The 20,512-nt window shown below is 46.6% G+C and overlaps 1 pseudogene; it reads left to right on the top strand.

Moving 5' to 3' along the window:
* Positions 1-1,412: 1,412 nt before the first annotated feature.
* Positions 1,413-20,103, top strand: LOC141058153 (probable tRNA(His) guanylyltransferase; annotated as a pseudogene).
* The last annotated feature ends 409 nt before the right edge of the window (positions 20,104-20,512 follow it).

Here is a 20,512-nt window from a genome sequence, read left to right as displayed (position 1 = left end):
CCTATATCGTTTCCCTCATAAACTGTGTCACCAGGACAGCCTGACAAAGTAATAAAGCCAAATGGCTATATATATATATAATATATATATATTATACATACACACACACAGTGTGTCCGTAAAGTCATGGTGCACTTTTGATCAGCCACTGGAAAGCAACAAAAGACTATATAAATGTGAAATCTGCTCCAAATAAAAGAAAACCTCTCCCAGTTTCATACCTGTTCAGTGCAGTTCGATGTGGGCTCCATTTGTTACCCTACACACATCCAAACTTGTGGTTGCATGATGTCACAGACCTGGCAGTGTATTAATCAGAGTTCAGTTTATCAGGGGTTAATCTGACTGGGGCTCAGCAACAGCATAAATGAGTGTGTGTTGTTTGATTGTTTCTTGTTATCTCTCCTCATGAACAGGTCTGATATGATTGGGCCAGAGAAAGGGCGCCACAATGTAAACTATAAAAGTGCACCATGACTTTACGGACACACTGTATATAGGCTATTAGTCTCTCTAGGAAGCATGAACCGCCAATCGCTTATATAATACACATATTGTAAAACTCTCTCAAATAGACCCCAACCTACGACTTGACCCAACCTAAGCTCTCCTTTTATACACTGTTCTTGGGGACCACTTGGACCCAGGTTTATGGTTCCTTGTGGGTTTATGCCCTTTTGTAATTTTTTTTATGGTGGTCTGCAGTCTGTCTTTGGGATGTGAGCACCGTGGATGGTTGTTTTGAATGTGGGAACTGTGGCTGGGACTAGAACAGAAGGAAACTATGACTGCAAAATCAGACTGTTTGTAGTCTGTTCCATGGATACACATAGGTCGGACTGTTTGTAGTCTATTACCATGGATACACGTAGGTCGGACTGTTCCATGGATACACGTAGGTCGGACTGTTTGTAGTCTGTTCCATGGATACACGTAGGTCGGACTGTTTGTAGTCTGTTCCATGGATACACATAGGTCGGACTGTTTGTAGTCTGTTCCATGGATACACGTAGGTCGGACTGTTTGTAGTCTGTTCCATGGATACACGTAGGTCGGACTGTTTGTAGTCTGTTCCATGGATACACGTAGGTCGGACTGTTTGTAGTCTATTACCATGGATACACGTAGGTCGGACTGTTCCATGGATACACGTAGGTCGGACTGTTTGTAGTCTGTTACCATGGATACACATAGGTCGGACTGTTTGTAGTCTGTTCCATGGATACACGTAGGTCGGACTGTTTGTAGTCTGTTCCATGGATACACATAGGTCGGACTGTTTGTAGTCTGTTACCATGGATACACATAGGTCGGACTGTTTGCAGTCTGTTACCATGGATACACGTAGGTCGGACTGTTTGTAGTCTGTTATGATGGATACACGTAGGTCGGACTGTTTGCAGTCTGTTACCATGGATACACATAGGTCGGTATGGGAGCTGTGGAAAAGACATTTTAAATAATTATGTATTGGAAAGCGTTGTCACTTTAAAATTTTGTAAAGAAGTTGGCCCCTCTTTTTTCATTGCTGGTTTATCTTGAGGATAGGCCATCAGTACCTGATTTGTGGGGGTGCTAAGGATGCGCCATCAATAAGTAGTGGCCGACCCCTGATGACACAAGCTGCTGATCTCCCCAACTGATGTAGCGCTGCAGACAAACAAAAGAGACCCGGTTTCTAACTACCCGCCTGACGCGCCCAGCACGGATCTCTGCCAGCACAAAGCGGTCACAGTCCGTTCCTGCAGATTCCGCTGGCATCACGTCACAGAGCAGCGGCTTCTGCTCTGTTCTGTTGACAGGGTGTGACTGCCAATGTCACGCTGATTGCTTGCTGGCTCCCCGTGGTCTTACTGTAGGGAGCCCACTGTCAATCAGCATGAGTCTACAGTAATGTCTCGACAGAGCAGCCTGGAAGAAGAGAAGCTGAATCACCAGTGGCGCTGACATCGGGTACAACAGGCAGGTAATTGTTTCTGTTAGTAACCGCCTCCCTTTTAGTTTTTAGGCCCATTGTAAAAAAAATATGTAACAGCTCTGGACAACCCCTTCAAAGGTGGTGGAAGTAGTCAAGTAGTCTATATAAGGTAAATCTGGTGACACATTAGTCTTAAAGATCCTCAGATATGTTGGCAGCCATATGATACACACAGAGATCCAGTTATTCTTTTCCCATTTTTGCAGTGTTTTTTTTTTTTTTTTTATTGAAACGAATGAGAAATTGCAAACACACTGACCTGAGTATCTTCACACATTGCGTTTTTTTTTCTCCTGCATTTTTCTATTTATACTAGCTGAAGAGCCCGGCGCTGCCCGGGCATAGTAACTAACTACGGTAAGTTATAACAAATTATAATATATATATATATAAAGCTGAGTGTAGAGCACCGCCCATTCCGCATAGCCACCAAACTCTCAGTATATGCTGGGGATTGTAGTGTGTCAGTGAAGGAGTTGCACAATTTTTTTTTTTTTTTGACACTCGCTGCCGTAATCACATATTCTTCATGTTTTGATTTTATTCTATTTTTTTTTTTAAGAAGACTTTTTTTCTTCATGGATTTTAAAGCCTGTGAACACCAGCTAAACGATGGTTTTCACAGGGTGATTGTAATGAGAGGCACGGGGGTCTTCTGCAGACCCCTGGCTGTAACGGCAACCCATTGGTGCCTCTTTGACATCGTGCGTGCTTGAAATGGCGCATAACCCTGCCGGCGCGTGTTAAATGCCGCTGTCAGAGATTCACAGTTGGATTTAACGGGTTATCATTTATTTTTAGAGCGCTATTGATTCCATGGTGCCAGACATGAGAAGGGAAAGCACCCAGAGAGATCACGGAGATTCAACCAAAATGTCAGTGGAAAGCAACTCCGCTGCCTCCAGTACGGTCACTGCCAGCTCCACAATAACAATAGTAACCACTAGCTGCCACCACCAACTGCTTATACTGGCCGATTGGACACCCGTTACTGGTAGCATGTGGCTTCAGGGGGTGGTTTACAGAGCAAAAGGAACAGAGCTATTATATATATATATATATTCAATCTAGAAAGGTAGGCAGTGTTTATACAAAGATGATACAAAATGGGAACAAAATAATACAGTATACATAAAATAGAAAGGATAAAAAGAAGAAATGTAGTAAACCTGATGTGACAGGCTTGGCTCTGGCTTCTATGAAGGGGAGCTCTTAGTTGTTTATGGAGGGAGTAACTGACAGAACTACAGCGCACTGTGCCTCCCAGGACTGACACTGATCATAGTACAGTATTTGCTTTTATTAACACAAGCCCCGTCCACATACCACCACCTCCAGTGATTAATAACAAGGCTGGTCAGAGATGTTTCTATTATTTTTTAAAAATTACAGGGTCCCTCAGCTTCGATGATCTCTTTCCCCTGGAGGTCCCAGGTGGAAGATATTACTGTCATGTTTCCTTCTATCCTTTTCTAATGTTGGTCTTTTTTTTCAGAGTCTCTGAGCAGCACAAGTTTACCAAACCCAACAATCCCCAGGCTCTGCTGCTCATGAACCACTCCGCCGAGACCGTGATGTAAGAAATCAAAGACATATGCCTGGCATACGGGCAAAGTGATGAATACAGTTTTGTCTTCCACAAAAAATCCAACTAGCACAAGCGTCGCGCAAGGTCGGTGAACTTGTGTAGTTTTTCCTTTTTTTTTTTTTTGCCTAGAAGCTCACAATCTGGGTAATGGGGGAAAGCCGTTCAGGATCCCTCCCTTTATGAGATGTTTATCCCTCAGTAAAACATTGGTGGCTAGAATATGCCAAAAGGGTTTTGCTGTGGTGATCTGGCACCTTTCAGGTAAAGCAGGAGCTTTAGAGATGTCGTGCCTTACTAACGCTGCTCTCTCCACCGTCCATGAAGGGGCACAATAAGATCCCCACAGACCCGCCATTGATGCCCTTCACTATCAATATAACAAATGCTTTAACTAGGTCATCCCCTTTAAGCTCAGATTTCTGGCATGTAACGTTATAGGAAACACTAAAATGTCTATCTCTTGCATGGTGGGTCAATTCCTGGGGTAATGTATATAAACCAACTAGAAATCGGACTGAGAAAAAAAATCGCAGCGATTCTCGGACGAGACTCGCCACTGCAAATCAATGGGTGCGAGAAATATATATTCTAGAGTGTATATATAATGTTTTTTGAGCTGTCAATGTGACTTTACAGTAGCTGGACATGAATCGGACGGCATACGCATGGTGCGAGTGCTGTGCGAGTTTTGCAGTGGCAAGTCTCGTCTGAGAATTGCAGTAATACGCAGCATACATTACCCCAGGAAAAGACCCACCATGCAAGATGAGGTAGACAATTTAGTGTTTCCTATAACGTTACATGCCATAAATCTGAGCTTAAAGGGGATGACCTCGTTAAGGCATTTGTTATATTGATAGGGAAGGGCATCAATGGCGGGTCTGTGGGGGTCTTAGGCTATGTGCACACGCTGCAGTTTTTGCTGCGGATCCGCTACGGTTATGGCCGCTGCGGATCTGCAGCACTTCTGCAGACAGTGTACAGTAGCATGTAAGTCTATGTGATTTACCTTCTGCTGTGCACATGCTGCGGATTTTTAACTGCGGAAAAGCTGCGGTTTTGAATCCGCAGAAAGTATTGACATGTCAATTCTTTCTACGGATTCCGCTGCGGTTTGCCACCTATTCCATTGTCCAGGTGTCAGACCGCAGGGGAAAATCGCTGGCCAATCCACAGGTAAAACCGCAGGACATTTTACCTGCGGTTTTACCTGCGGATCCGCAGATACAAATCCTAGGGTGAATCCGCAGCGTGTACACATAGCCTTATTGTGCCCCTCCATGGACGGTGGTGGGAGCAGCGTTAGTAAAGCACGACATCCCTAAAGCTCCTGCTGTGCTGGGTGAAAGGCACCAGATCACCACAGCAAAACCCTTTTGGCATATTCTAGCCACCAATGTTTTTACTGAGGGATAAACATCTCATAAAGGGAGGGATCCTGAACGGTCTTCCCCCATTACCCAGATTACCCACCATTGGACGTCTCCCCCGCTTTGATGAGGGCTTTGGCGGTGAGCCTGCATCAAAGCCGGGACATGTCAGCTGTTTTGAACAGCTGACATGTGCCCGCAATAGGCGCAGGTGGAATTGCGACCCACCTGCGGCTATAAACTAGTTAAATGCCACTGTCAAACTCTGACAGCGGCATTTAACCGGCGCTTCCGGCCGTCGGGCCGGAAATGCGCGCATCGCTGACCCCCGTCACATGATTGGGGGTCAGCAATGCGTTGGCATAACAACCAGAGATCTCATAGAGACCTCTGATTCTTGCTGCCTGATTGCTATGAGCGCCAACCGGTAGTCGGCTCTCATAGCAATGCAGTATTTCTGCTACATATAGGCCATCTGCTCATCGTCTATATGTAGCAGAGCCGATCGAGTTGTGGATGCTTCTAGCATGCTAAAATTTAAAAAAAAGTTTTTACTAATATGAAAAAAATAAAAAAATATAAAAGTTTAAATCACACCCCGTTCGCCCCATTTAAAAAAAAAAAAAAATTACACATACACATATTTGGTATCGCCGCGTTCAGAATCGCACGATCTATCGATAAGAAAAAAGAATTAACCTGACTGCTAAACGGCGTAGCGAGGAAAATAAAAAAACCCACCAGAATTATGCTTTTATTCAGTCACCATGACAGCACCACGAGAGAGGGGATCCGCCCTTCGGGGACAGGAAACCTACAGACATAAAAAGGCGGCCCTCTCTCCTACCTCAGTTGGTTTCCTGTCCCTGACAGGGGATCCCTGCAGACATACCTTTAGGATCATGGATGAAGGCCCAGGCCTGGCGGCTGACTCAGGCAGCGGGGGTCCCCTGCCTCGGCCTGACCAGAGCTGTGGAAGTGCCGCACGACAGGGGAACTGTTGGTGCAGGCGGTGCCAGGTGGAAGTGGCCTCCAGGGGGAGAGCCCACTTCAGGATGCCCAGCGCCGGTACCGGGTGAGTAGGCCCGATCTCCTTTCCCTCCTCGCCCGGGCCAGGGGGGAGGTGGGCGCTGTCCTTTCCGGTGGCGGGGGTGCGCGGGCCCGGGTACATCCGCACCATTGCCGGGCATCTGCCTCCGCTTCAGTGGGCGGCCGACAGCGTGCAGGTGTGGTCTAATGACGCAGCTCCATCGCGCCGCATGATGCGCCGGTCACGCGCTGCGGGACGCGGCTTCACGTCAGAGGTGTGCACCTCTGGAGGGACTGGGCAGTGGCGGTGTGCGCATGCGCGGCGTCCGGGGCCGCGCGCGACGGCCGCGTGGGAGAGCATCTCGCCGTTGCGGTCAGGGGGAGGGGAGGATACCGGGCACCGGAGAAGAGGGTACTCCACGGGCCTGATGGGAGACACCTGTGGGCCCCAGAGGGGGCGGTACTGTGGCTATTTGAGGGCTCAGGTCACAGGGAGCGCTGCTTCTGGCCTTGTGTCATCCTATAATGGCATCGCAGGAGCAGCCAGAGCCTCTGGAGGAGACGCAGCCTCAGTCTTCAGAGAAAACGGAGCAGCGCTCTAGTAGCAGCAGCCGTTCTGAGAAACATATGTCCACTCAGATGGCGAGACCTGAGAAGTCCACGAGCTGTAAGGGATTGGCAGCTCCGATGGACCCCCCACAGAACCCGGTACTGCGCTGTTTTAAGCCAGGGTAAGTGAGCTACGAGAAAATTAATCTGGGTGATTATCTGTTCCCCTTATGTTCCCTCTCTCCCATTCTACCAGGGGAAAAAGTGCTCAGGGAAAAGCAAGCACAGGGAGTGTGCCGAGTGTGGGGTCCCCCTCCCAGATGGTCAGGGGAGGAAGCTCTGTAAACCCTGCATTCATCGCCTGGTCTCGGAAGAGACAGCTAACTTTACCTCCAGTATAAGGGAGATAGTTAGACAAGAAGTCAGGGGTTCGGCTAGATCACTTTCTCCGGCAAGGTCTAGAGAAAAGTCCCCTAAAGCCCTGGTTCTAGTCTCCGATAGTGATTCGCAGGAGCTAAAATCAGATTCATCATCATCATCATCTTCTTCGTCATCTGAAGCCAGATCAGGCCATTCCTGTTTCCCACTGGAACAAGTTAATCATCTGGTAAAGGCGGTAAACACTACAATGAGGATTGAGATAACCCCAACAGAGAAGTCGGTACAGGACTCTATGTTTCGGGGTTTGGACCGGAAAAACCGTAGGTCATTCCCTCTAATTGATAAAATCAGTGCCCGTTATTACAACGGAATGGAAGAAACCTGAGAGGAAGGGCTCCCTACCTCCGGCCTTTAAAAGAAGGTATCCCTTCGAAGAAACAGCTTCATCCTCATGGGACAAAGCCCCAAGATTGGATGCGGCTATAGCAAAGGCATGCAAAAAGACTTCCCTACCGTTTGAGGATCTTGGTAGCTTAAAAGACCCTCTGGATAGGAAGGCCGATGCGTTTTTTAAGGGAACCTGGGAGACATCAGCTGGAGCCCTACGGCCAGCAATTGCAGCCACATGCACCGCCAGGTCCTTAACGGTTTGGTTGGACCAGCTGGAAGAACAGATTAGGGATAAAGTCCCAAGGCAGGACATTCTTTCCCCCCTCTCTACAGCTCAGGGGGCGGCGGCGGCCTTCCTCTCTGATGCATCGGCGGACTCGGTGAAGTTAGCAGCCAGATCCGCGGCCCTCTCCAATGCCACCCGTAGGGCCTTGTGGCTTAAATGTTGGCCAGGCGATATGTAGGCCAGATCTAAATTATGCGGGATCCCATGTGAAGGGGTTTACCTGTTTGGCAAAGTTCTGGATGAGCTGTTAGAAAAGGCAGGCGACAGCAAGAAGCGCTTCCCATATTTAGGAAGACCACCTTACAGAAGGGACTCCTACAGAAGGTGGTTTGATCTTAGGAGAACATTCAGAGAAAGACCCAGATATGACACCAGGAGAAGAGGTAGGGGGTATATGTTTAATACCCCTCGAGACCGTAATGATCCCAAATGACTGACGGACCAGGTGGGAGGGAGGTTGTTGTCCTTCTACCCAGCCTGGTCGCGTATTTCAAATAGTCCTTGGATAGGGAGCGTCATCAGAACAGGACTGAGGTTCGAGTTCCAGCAGACTCCGTGTGAGAAGTTTATTCTAACTCCCGTCCGTTCTTCGTCCACAGAACAGAAGGCGTTGGAGGCGGAGATCTACGATCTTCTCCAGAAAGGTGTATTGGTCAAAGTTCCTGAGCTACAAAGAGGTAAGGGGTTTTACTCCCCCCCCCCTCTTTCTAGTCAAGAAGCCAGATGGCTCTTATCAAACCATTATTAATCTCAGAAGCCTTAATAAATTCATTAAAATCTACTCTTTCAAAATGGAGTCTGTGAAATCGGTGATTAAACTGCTATTTGGTGGGTGCTTTATGGCAGTCCTAGACCTTAAAGATGCCTATTATCATGTCCCGATACATGCAGACCATCAGCAATTTTTAAGGGTGGCCATCTCACTGGGTGGAAAAATAAGCCATTTTCAGTATAGAGCACTTCCCTTCGGGGTGGCGGTGGCACCCCGGGTCTTCACAAAGTTAATGGCGGAGGTTATGGCCCATCTGCACGAACAGGACATTCTCGTAATTCCCTATCTAGACGATCTCCTAATTGTGGGGAACTCGGACCCTCACTGTGCCATCCAATTAGGGAAGGTAATATCCAGCCTTCAGAGTCTAGGTTGGATCATTAACTTTAAAAAGTCATAACTACAGCCCCTGAAAGTGAAACAGTTCCTCGGCCTTACCCTAGATTCTGATATACAGGCGTGTCGGTTACCAGCGTCTAAGGTTCTGAAAACCCAACATCAGATACCTAGGGTAATAGATAATCCATCGATGACCCTTAGAGGGGCTATGTCACTTTTAGGCCGGGGTCACACTAACCGACGCAAAATACGGTCAGTATTTTACATGCGTAATATGGATGAATGGCCCCTAAACAGTGATCCGTATGTCATCCGTAATCAAGGTGTGGTCGCGTATTTTGCGCATATAAGCATCTGTATGGCGAGATTTTCTCGCAGGCTTGCAAAATGGACATATAATGGAGCCCTATGACAGGGTTTCTAACAGAAACCAAAGAATAGATATAGACACATAGAATGCATATATATATATGTATTCTATGTGTCTATATCTATTCTTTCGTTTCTTTATTAAAACTGTCAGTGTGAGTTTACTGTATAGCGCACTGTATTGCCGGCTTTGCTAAAAGACACCGGGTGCGTATTTCTCGCAAGTCATATGTGTGGTCCGTGTGTAATACGTATTTTTTGCGCATCCATAGACTTGCATTGGCGTACTACGGCCGTAGTATGCTGACAATCGCAGCATGCTGCGATTGGCACGGACCGTAGAATACGGATGAGAAATATACGGCTGGTGCGAGGGACCCCATAGAGAATCATTGGTCCATGTCTAATGCGTGCTTTTAGCGCCTCTCACTCGGCCGTATTCCTCGCCAGTGTGACCCCGGCCTTAGGCTCACTTACGGCGTGCATTCCAGCAGTACTCTGGGCCCAACTCCACACAAGAACTCTGCAGTGGGACATCTTACACAACACCTCTCGACTACAGGGTTGCCTCGAGGGTAGAGTCACCTTATCTAACGTTACCATTCAGTCCCTTCATTGGTGGTCCCTGAGTTCGAATCTGCATAGAGGTGGTCCTTGGATAAACCATATCTCCCGAATTCTAACCACGGATGCTAGCCCCAGGGGCTGGGGGGCTCATATGGGGGATAACTGGGTCCAGGGAGTGTGGTCTCCGTCCGAACAGAGATTCTCCTCTAACCTCAAAGAACTGCTAGCAGTAGAGCGGGCGGTAAATGCTTTCCTTATGTCCCTACAGGGCGAACACGTCAGACTATTCTCAGACAACCAGGTAACTGTAGCCTACATTAACCACCAGGGGGGAACCGGGTCCAGGCCCTTAATGGATGTAGCGAATTGTATTTTCCAGATCGCCGAGCTTCACCTCCTATCCCTCACAGCTCTACACATAAAAAGAAAACAAAATCTAACAACCGATTTCCTAAGCCGCAACAGGCTCAAACAGAGAGAGTGGACACTAAAAAAGGATATCTTCGGACAAATCGTACACAGGTGGGGGCTTCCAGAGATAGACTTGTTCGCCAGCAGAGCAGTGGACGCTTTCCTGATTCCGTGGAGCTTTGGTCTGGCATATGCCTCCCCCCCCCACTGAATCTGATTCCAATGTTGCTAAGGAAAATCCGAGAGGACCGGGCCCACGTTATCCTAGTAGCCCCATTCTGGCCCAGGAGGTCATGGTTTCCTTGACTGAGGAAAATGTCTGTATCTCAGCCATGGATTCTCCACGAGCTCCCGGACCTTCTATCCCAGGGTCCAGTATATCACCCACGAGTTTCCAACTTACATCTAGCGGCAAGGAGCTTAAGGGGGAGGGGGTTTTCCCGGGGGCTAGTCAACACCCTCTTAAAAAGTAGGAAAGCCTCCACAACAGATATTTACGCCAGAATCTGGAAAAGGTTTTTTGCAGTGTCTGGGGCGGAGGTCGGTTAAAAAATCCGCATTGATCAGATACTGGAATTCCTTCAGAGGGGGTTGGAGATGGGCCTAGCCACAAATTCGCTTAGAGTCCAGGTTTCGGCACTAGGGGCCTTCTACAACTGCAACTTAGCAGGTAATGACTGGGTGGCAAGATTCATTAAAGCAGCAGCAAGATCCAGACCCATTATTAAAGATAGGCTGGTCCCATGGGACCTCAACTTAGTTTTATCAGCACTAACAGAGCCTCCCTTTGAGCCTATTGACTCCGTTCCCATAAAAATCCTGTCATTTAAAACTGCCCTGTTGTTTGCCCTAACATCAGCCAGGAGGGTTAGTGATCTGCAAGCCCTCTCTAGGATACCACCATACACTGTTTGGAGAAGATAGGGTCACCTTAAAGCCAGACCCCTTATATCTACCCAAAGTTGCCTCAAAATTCCACAGGCTTCAAGAAATAGTCCTCCCATCCTTCTACCCGAACCTGACCGAGCAGAAGCTCCATTCCCTTGATGTGAGACGATGCCTCCGTAGTTATATTTCGGCCACGGAGCCATGGAAAAGGGACAATGCCCTGTTTGTATCCTTTCAGGGAGCTAGGAAAGGACTTGGAGTGTCCAAGAACACCCCAGCTAGGTGGATTGGGGAGGCTATCTCTTTTGCTTATACAGCAGATGGGCTGGAGATTCCGGAAGGCATAAGAGCGCACTCAACTCGGACCATGGCAACATTCTGGGCAGAGAAGTCGGAAGTATCCATCGAGGACATATGTAAGGCGGCCACATGGTCCTCTTCATCAACTTATTTCAACCACTATAGACTAGATTTAGGTGGGTCCCCCGACCTCATGTTCGGGAGAAAGGTGCTTGAGGCAGCTATCCCTCCCTAGAGCTCTCCTCATCTCTGTAAATCTCTCGTGGTGCTGTCATGGCGACTGAATAAATGCTCAGCTACTTACCGGTAGTGGTGTTTTACAGCAGCCCATGACAGCACCTTCACATTCCCTCCCTCTGCTTTCACGTCTTGGATCAGAACCTTTCCTTTTATTTTAAAAAGTTAGTCACAGTGGTAAGGACATTTAGTTTGACTGTACATAAATATAAATTGCTACTAACCAGGGAGGTCCTCTCATGCTCTGTAATCCAACTGAGGCGGGAGAGAGGGCTGCCCTTTTTATGTCTGTAGGTTTACTGTACCCGAAGGGCGGATCCCCTCTCTCGTGGCGCTGTCATGGTCTCCTGAAAAACACAGCTACCGGTAAGTATCTGAGCATTTTTGGTCGCTGCGACATTGCATTAAAATGCAATAACGGGCGATCAAAAGATTGTATCTGCACAAAAGTTGTAGGATTAAAAACAACTTCTCGGCACGTAAAAAATAAGCCCTCACCCAACCCCAGATCACGAAAAATGGAGATGCTACGGGTTTCAGAAAATGGCGCAATTTTTTTTAGAAACTTTGGAATTTTTTTCACCACATACATAAAAAAAGACCTAGACAAGTTTGCTGTCTATGAATTTGTAATGACCTGGAGAATCATAATGGTAGGACAGTTTTAGCATTTAGTGAACCTAGCAAAAAAGCCAAGCAAAAAACAAGTGTGGGATTTCACTATTTTTGCAATTCACTGCACTTGGAATTTTTTTCCCGTTTTGCAGTACACGACATGGTAAAACCGATGCAGGAAAACAGGTCTGGGAGCTGTTTCCATATTAAAACCACTCTGGGGCCGAGTCCAATCCTACACAGGTGGGTGCTCGTGGAGCTGGTGAGCACAGCAGAAATGTGAAAGAAGGAAAACGGCCCACCATCCCATGTATAAAATGTAGAAAACTTTATTCGGCTATTGAGCCATATTAAAAGAGTGAAACAACTGACGCGTTTCTGGCGCGCTGAAAGCACCCTTAGTCATAGGTATATTAAAAACAAATCCACAGGAGTTATATAGGGGTCATAGACCAATCAGAATGTGCAAACACTCAACAATCAATAGTGGCTACCTGAAAGAGTATACACACCAGAAATTCAAAAACACATACAAATACCATAATTCAATAAATATAAAATCATTACGAAAATTCATGCTATTCGGGAATTTTGTATCAAGTTTTAAAATCCAAAAAGCCTCCTGTATATTCAGCAATTTTTGTCTGTCACCTCCCCGTTCAGGGTTATTAACCCTTTCTAAAGCATAAAATGCAAATGAGCTAATATCGCCCTGGTGTGTTCTGACAAAATGTTTTACCGCTCCAGAATAAGCTGCGTTTTTTAATTCAATGTTCCTTAAATGTTCTGCTATCCTTTTTTTTATTTTTCGCATGGTGCAACCAATATGTTGAATTTTGTACTGTGTGCAACAAATACAATAAATAACATATTCATTTTCGCAGTTCATGAAAGAAACAATATTTTGTGCAAAACCATTGTATGAAAAAATGGATTTTGTTTTGTCAATGGCATAAATGCAAACGTTACACCTGGAAGACGCACATTTAACAAAACATGTAGTTCTGAACCATGAACTGCAAATGGAATTGGATTTTCATAGACTAGGAGACAAATAATTGCCCAAGCTGGTGCCTCTGCGCGCAACATATCGGCCACCCGATTGTATAATTTGTCTCCGTTTATCATCTTGGTTTATCACTGGCAAGTATTTCTTGACAATCTCCTTAATCTGGTTAAATTGAGGACTAAAAGGAGTCGAGAACGTGACTACTGAGTTCTCTGGAATGACATTATGGTTATTACTTAATTTGGAAAACCGGGATTTACTGGAAACTTTATGAAACGCGTTATTGACATTATAATGATTATAACCTCTTTCTTTTAAACGTTTGATAATAATTCTGCTTTCTTGGAAAAAAAGGTCATCATTGGAGCATAACCGTCTTGCCCTGTTAAATTCCCCATAGGGAATAGCCCTGATTGTATGTTGGGGTGACAAGATGACGATAATAATAAAGAATTCCCTGAAGTTTCTTTTCTATAAATGGGGTATGAACCTCGCCTGAACTCGGATCGCCCAATAAAGTGATATCCAAAAAGGAAATTTGAGTGCCAGTGTCACTGATGGTGAAAAATAAATTCAAATTATTTAAATTAAGGTAGGACTGAAAAACTGGCAGTTCTGCTGGATCTCCCTGCCATACAAACATCAGATCGTCCACATACCTGCCAAATCAGAAAATATCCTTCAAGAATGGATTTAAATCATGACAAAGATATTGTTCCTCCCACCAAGCCATGTATAGTATTGCAAGGGATGGTGTAAAATTTAACCCCATAGGGGCACCCAAAATGTGAAGAAAAAAAGATTTATTGAACATTAAAAAAAGCTTATTCTGGAGCAGTAAAACATTTTGTCAGAACACACCAGGGCGATATTAGCTCATTTGCATTTTATGCTTTAGAAAGGGTTAATAACCCTAACGGGGAGGTGACAGACAAAAATTGCTGAATATACGGGGAAGCTTTTTGGATTTGTAAAACTTGATAAAAAATTCCCGAATAGCATGAATTGTCGTAATGATTTATTTTATATTTATTGAATTATGGTATTTGTATGTGTTTTTGAATTTCTGGTGTGTATACTCTTTCAGGTAGCCACTTTTGTTTGATTGTTTGCACATTCTGATTGGTCTATGGCCCCTATATAACTCCTGTGGATTTGTTTCTAATATACCTATGACTAAGGGTGCTTTCAGCGCGCCAGAAACGCGTCAGGTTGTTTCACTCTTTTAATATTGCTCAATAGCCGAATAAAGTTTTCTACATGTTATACATGGGATGGTGGGCCGTTTTCCTCCTCCTCACATGGTAAAACCAATGGTGTTGGTCAAAAGTAAAACTCGTCCAGCAAAAAACAAGCCCTCACATGGCCATATTGACAGAAAAATAAAAAAGTTATGGCCCTGGGAAGAAGGGGAGCAAAAAAGGAAAACGCAAAACCGAAAATACCCCTGGTCGTTAAGGGGTTAAAACGATGTGTACATTATTTTTTTTTACAATGCTATTTTAACATGAGATTTAACATAGAGTGAACAGCTTTGTGTAAAAGCTCATGTTAAAACAGCATTGCATAATGATGTCATACGGATGTTCCGTGGAAAAATCGCACAGAAATCGCCTAACACTCGCATGACACTCGCAGAGCACTTGCATAGCACTCGTCATTTTTTGGTCCGGAAATCGGACCATTATTTTTCTCGCAAATGGATATAAGCCCTGATAGTGATATTTGGGAGATGTGACCTTTTGCATGCTGTTTAGTCCTATATGTTCAATTACCACATTAGACTTGTCTCAATAGTGAATTTTTGTCTTTGTCTCTTTTTTCCCATTTCTAAGCAAGTCCATCACACACGTGGTCTCGCAGCTTTCCTCCAGTTACGTCTTCTACTGGAACAAATTTTTTCTGGACCAGCCGAAGCTCTATCTTCCAGGATTCGATGGCAGAGTTGGGCTGTACCCCAGCCTGCAAAACCTGATGGATGACCTCAGCTGGAGACAAGCGGACTGTAAGTGTTACTAGCAAATTCCTGAGAAACATGTAACTCCCCAAAATCAGCTTTATTACCACTACGTGGTCACATTACTAATGCCCTGCAATATGCAGCAGCCCCCCATGATAAAGGTGGGGCAGCACAGGTGCCAAATATTGATGAACTGACACTGACTCCTACCCTTCACAAACATGGGGGTTGCATTATATTATAGCTGCACATGGATGAGGTGTGTATCGGGCACCAGTCACACATTCATGTAGGGCACAGGGTCTGGTTTAAGGCTCATTCAGACGTCCAGTCCAATCAGTCCAAACTCATACTGGCCGCGGCTCTCCCGACCTGAGCGTGATTGCTTCATATATCTCTATGAAGCTGCCACGCTCGGATTATGAGACCCTCGACCAGTCCATGCATGCAGTCAGATTTCGAACCGATTGATGCAGACGTGTGAATGAGCCTTTACAGCTTATTGTTCACGTCCGTACTATAAGATCAGGTGGGGTCCTGCATTTAACTCGTGACAACAAATTCTATAAGGAGGAGTTTTAGAAGTGGTGACCAAACCTCCCCTTTCCATAGGATAGGAGAAGGCTTAAAGGGGTGGTCCAAGATACAAATTAATTTTTATCCTAAATCCTTATCTTTTTAGTGCCATAATAGAAACACTTTTTTAATCTTCATTTGACTCGCCCCCAGAGGACGTGGGGTACTCGGTGCCGGGCCCGTTGATTTCAATGGGAGATGTCACAGTGGCAGTGACCCGGTCCGTGGCCTCAGGCGGTCAATGTAAAAGGGGTAGAGTGATGGGGATAAGGTTATTGAGATGATTCGTGACGCCACCTGTGGTTTCTGGTCAGTTTGACCAGTGCTGCAGGGTTGCTTCTCTGGGACAGATGGTGTGGTGCAGCAATGATGTTGAAGCTCCCCACAGGTGGAGCTGTAGTCCCAGGGCAGAGTAGATGAAGTTGGTAAATGGGGAGATGGTGTAAAGAAGTAGATGTAGCAGAGCCGGGTGCAAGGCACAGGAATAAGTGGAGGACACAAGGGCATGTAGTTCTAAGTCTTTACTCAGTCTGGTGCACACAGATGCCCGCTTCAGTGCCGTGTCCTCCAGGTCAGGGGCTCAGCCAACTCCCAGGCAAGGTAAAGTACACCCTTCCAGCACTCCTCCAACATGTGCCTTCTCTGAACGTCTCCTCACTAGCGCTTAAACTGAAGAACTTGTAGTTGTGTATTAAACTCAAGTTCCTCCTTCTAGATGTTGCTTGGAACTCTGCTTGTACGGCAGACAGCTGTAGCCTGCTTCGGGGACTTCTTACTATCAGGTCCCGGCTCACACACGTTGCTATTGTGCCCCCGAGTCTTAGGTGGGAATAAAGTGGTGACAACTTCTATTCCTCCGGTTTCTGCTGCAGGAACATCAGTGTCCATACAAGCTCGGAGACCGGACTCCGGCCATGCGCTTTAACTTTGGGAAGGGCTCTGCTCTCACCCTTGTCCTCAGTTCTCTTCTCCCCATGTTCCGTACTAATCTATCTTCCTTCTGAAGAATTAGGCTTTCTCTTGCTCCTTCCCGTGCCAGCTGCTCCAGATCACAGGAGTCTGCTGCAGCATTTGCTTTCACTCCATCCCTCTCTGGGGATCTTCTCTCACTGACTGGCCTTTCCTAACATTCTCCCGGTCTCATGTGCAGTCTAAGCTTCACCCACCTCCCAGCACTCTTCATGTTCCAAGCAGGGAGCCACAAAGGTTGCTCTGCTACACTACTGGTGTGTGTGGGATATGAGTGTTGGAGTGTGGTCAGGTGTCTCCACCTTACCTGGATAGTGGGGTACTACACCTCAGGAGGAGGTGCAGTACCTCTGTGACGACTGAACCCTCAGGGGCGCCACACATTAATTTAAAATTCCCTATACTTCTCTAACTACAAAATCTTACTGTTTTTTTCACATTTTCTTTTTAATGACGCTTTGTTGGAGAATCCCAGTGCATGCTGAGATACTCAGAAAAAGCTTCATCGAGGGGGGCAGAGGCTTCAGTCACTGCCGCAACCCCTACCATGAAGCGAAGAATCATCAGTGATGCTAATTTCAGGGGTTGGGCTAGTCCCTGAACTGTATGCACAATGAGAGTGCTCTCTCTGTTGCTGGCTCAGATCAGTAGTAACAAGCCGGTAGGAGAGTGCGCTGTGTCAGAATACCCGGTATGTAGAGAACAGCACCGCAACCGCAACTGACGCACACTAACAGTGCACTCTGTTGCCATGTCATCACTGCTAATCTGAGCCGGCAACAGAGAGCGCACTGTCATTGTGCACATCGCTCAGGAACTAGCCAACCACTGAAATTACTCTGGCCAATTAAAACTGATGGAAACAGAAAAATTATTAATCCGCTCATTACCCCTTTGGTTTCTGTTCTTGACAACAGCGCCATCTGAAGGCTATAAAAACATCAAATGCGTTTCCAAAGCCTGCGTATGTCACTGAGGTGTTTGTGAATGCAGCAAAGCTCTGTCTTGCCCTAATTCAGCAATCTTTAATACGTCTGACAGGTTGGATGCTGCTTTATTTTCACACAATTAACCCATTAATAGCTTTATTGTGAAATTCCCATTTTTCATCAACAACTTGTGCAACAGTGTTTTGGGCTCTGGTGCAGTAGAAAGGGCTGACCCCGGCACAGGCTCAGGAACGGCTAAAGGTGAGCGATCAGTTTGCCTTGTGATGGCATTTTTATGTAGCTTTCCATAGATAAATGCGAAGAACATAAATATTTGTGACAGATTTCGATCAGCGGAGAACCGTCCTCCTATATCGGTCATTGCAGAGATTAACATTTTTTATGAATGTTTGCATCGGATCGCTGGAATGATTATGGGTCACCCTCCCAGGGCAGTGGGGTACTCGGTGCCGGGCCGGTCACTCAGGGGGGAAAGGTGTCACAGCAGCGTTGACCGGTCCGTGGTCCTGGGCGCTCAAATAAAAGGGGGTTGATGAATAGAGTTTATGAATGGTTCGTGAAGCCACCTGTGGTGTTCGGCAAGTGAGATGTTAGGCCGACGCTGCATGCAGATCCTCTGGGACTGGTGGTGTGTTGCAGCCAAGATGTTAAAGCTCCCCACAGGTGGAGCTGTAGTTCCAGGGCAGTGTAGATGTAGCAATGGAGGAGAGACACAGGCAGTGAAGAAGCTGGCACCCAAATATAGCAGAGTGGAGTGTGTTGGCGTGGGAATAAGTGGGGACACCAGGGCATGCAGTTCCAAAGCTTTACTCTGTAGTACACACAGGTGCCTGCCTCCGTGCCGTGTCCTCCGGGTCAGGGGCTCAGTCAACGTCCAGGCAAGATAGGATGCTCCCTTCCAACACTCCGCCAACATGTGCCTTTCTGAACGTCTCCTCTATAGCGCATTTAAGTGAAGTACTCCCAGTACTGAGTTACACTGGAGTTCCTCCTGTCCGATGTTCCTATGAACTTTCCTTGTACGGCAGACAGCTGTAGCCTGCTTTGGGGATTCCTTGTTTCCTAAGTCCCGGCTCACTATCAAAGTTGTTGTTCTGCCCCCAAGTCTGAGATGGGAATAGTGCATTTACAGCCCACTACTCCTCCGGTGTCTGTTGCAGGACCATAAGTATCTGAACAATCTCGGGGACCGGGCCCCGGCCTTGCGCTTAGAACTTTTAGGTTGGGTTCTCCTCTAACCCATGTCCTCTGTTCCCTTTTTCTCCTATGTTCCGTACTAGTCTTTCCTTCTTATGGAAGATCAGGTTTCTGTTCAGTGCCTTTCTCCTTCTTTCCTTTCCCGTGCCAGCCGGCTTAGATCACTGAGGGCGGCTGCAGCACCTCCTTCCTCCATCCCTCTCTCAGGGATCTTCTTCTCACTGACTGACTGACGTGAAATTCTAAACCTTCCCGCTCTTATATCTATACTAAACTCCACCCGCCTCCCAGCATGTTTCGTGTTTCCAAGCAGGGAACCACCAAAGGGGCTCTGCTACACTCAAAGCAGGGAGCCGCAATGTGGCTTTGCTACACTACTTTGTGGTGATGGGTGCAGGTGTTGGAGCTTGGTTAGGAGTTCCCACCTTACCTGGATGGTGGGGCACCACACCTCAGGAGGAGGTGCAGTACCTCTGTGGCGACTGAATCCTCAGGGGCGACACATTTACATGGGTGGATAATCGGGCTGAGCGTTTCTATGAACTGTTCTTTGATAATCATCAACTTGTCCATCAGTTAATCTTTAGGAAATGGTTCATATTGTCACTACATGTTATTTCCCACAAATGGCAGGAGGTATGGGATTGCTTTAAAGGGGACCTGTCACGTGGATCTGTGGACAGCATGGTATAGAGAGGGAGAATCTGAGCAGAATGATACATAGGTTTGGTGGAAAAGGTTTAATATAAGTTATAGTATTCATGAACATCCCTGGTGTTCCTATGCTTAGGAGTCCAGTGGGCGGTCTTACTACTGGTTGACATCTATCTGCATGCACAGTTATACAGGGAAGACTGTCAATCACTGAAGAGCACCGCCCACTGGACTCATACACATATTTCAGTGAATACAATGCAAGGATTACTGAAACCTTTCCCACAAAAATGGCTATCCATCTGATCAGCTCCACCAGCTCTATACCATCCAGCCCACGGATCAAATACTGTTTTTGCATGACTGCTTCATCACTGGTGATTGGAAGCGCTGACTTGCCTGGAGCAAGCACAGTCTTGGATGCAATGCGCTGCAGATTTGTATGTCCGGAGGCAGAGCCGTCCATGTAAGGCAGCATTGAGGAACATTCATGGATCCTTCTGTTTCCCGCAGGGAACGCTTTCTGGAGATATTGTATTCAGAGTTAAACATCAACTACAACAACGAGCCGGCAATGTACAGGAAAGGCTCCGTCATCATACGGAACAAGGTAAGATGGTGACATAGGAGAGGGAGAGTCGCCGTACAGAGAGATGGTAAATGATTGGTTGCAGCGTTCTCTTTGCATTCATGAAATACTGAAATTGTGTCAGATCCCATTAGCCCCTTTACGACATGCGCCATACTAGTACAGCGCATGTCTCATCTCCCCCTTTGAAGTGGGCTCCGGCAGTGAGCCGCAGGCAGAATCGCGATCCGCTCGCGGCTATTAACTAGGTAAATGCCGCTGTCAAACTCTGACAGCGGCATTTAACAAGCTCTTCCTGCCGTTGGGCTGGAAATACATGCACCGTTGACCCCCTTCACGTGATCGGGGGTCATCACTGTGTCGGCATGACAATCAGAGGTCCTCCTTGAGACCTCTATGGTTGTTGATGCCAGATTGCTATGAGCGCCACCCTGTGGTCGGTGCTCGTAGCAATGCTGTATTTCTGCTACATATAGGCGATCTGAGCATCGCCTCTATGTAGCAGAGGTGATCGAGTTGTGGCAGCTACTAGCCTCCCA

The sequence above is a fragment of the Dendrobates tinctorius genome, unplaced genomic scaffold, assembly GCF_039654945.1.
Source record: "Dendrobates tinctorius isolate UK_male_01 unplaced genomic scaffold, ASM3965494v1 ptg000211l, whole genome shotgun sequence".
Classification (NCBI taxonomy): domain Eukaryota; kingdom Metazoa; phylum Chordata; class Amphibia; order Anura; family Dendrobatidae; genus Dendrobates; species Dendrobates tinctorius.
The sequence above is the reverse complement of the archived record's forward strand: the minus strand, read 5'-3'. Positions and strand labels throughout refer to the sequence as shown.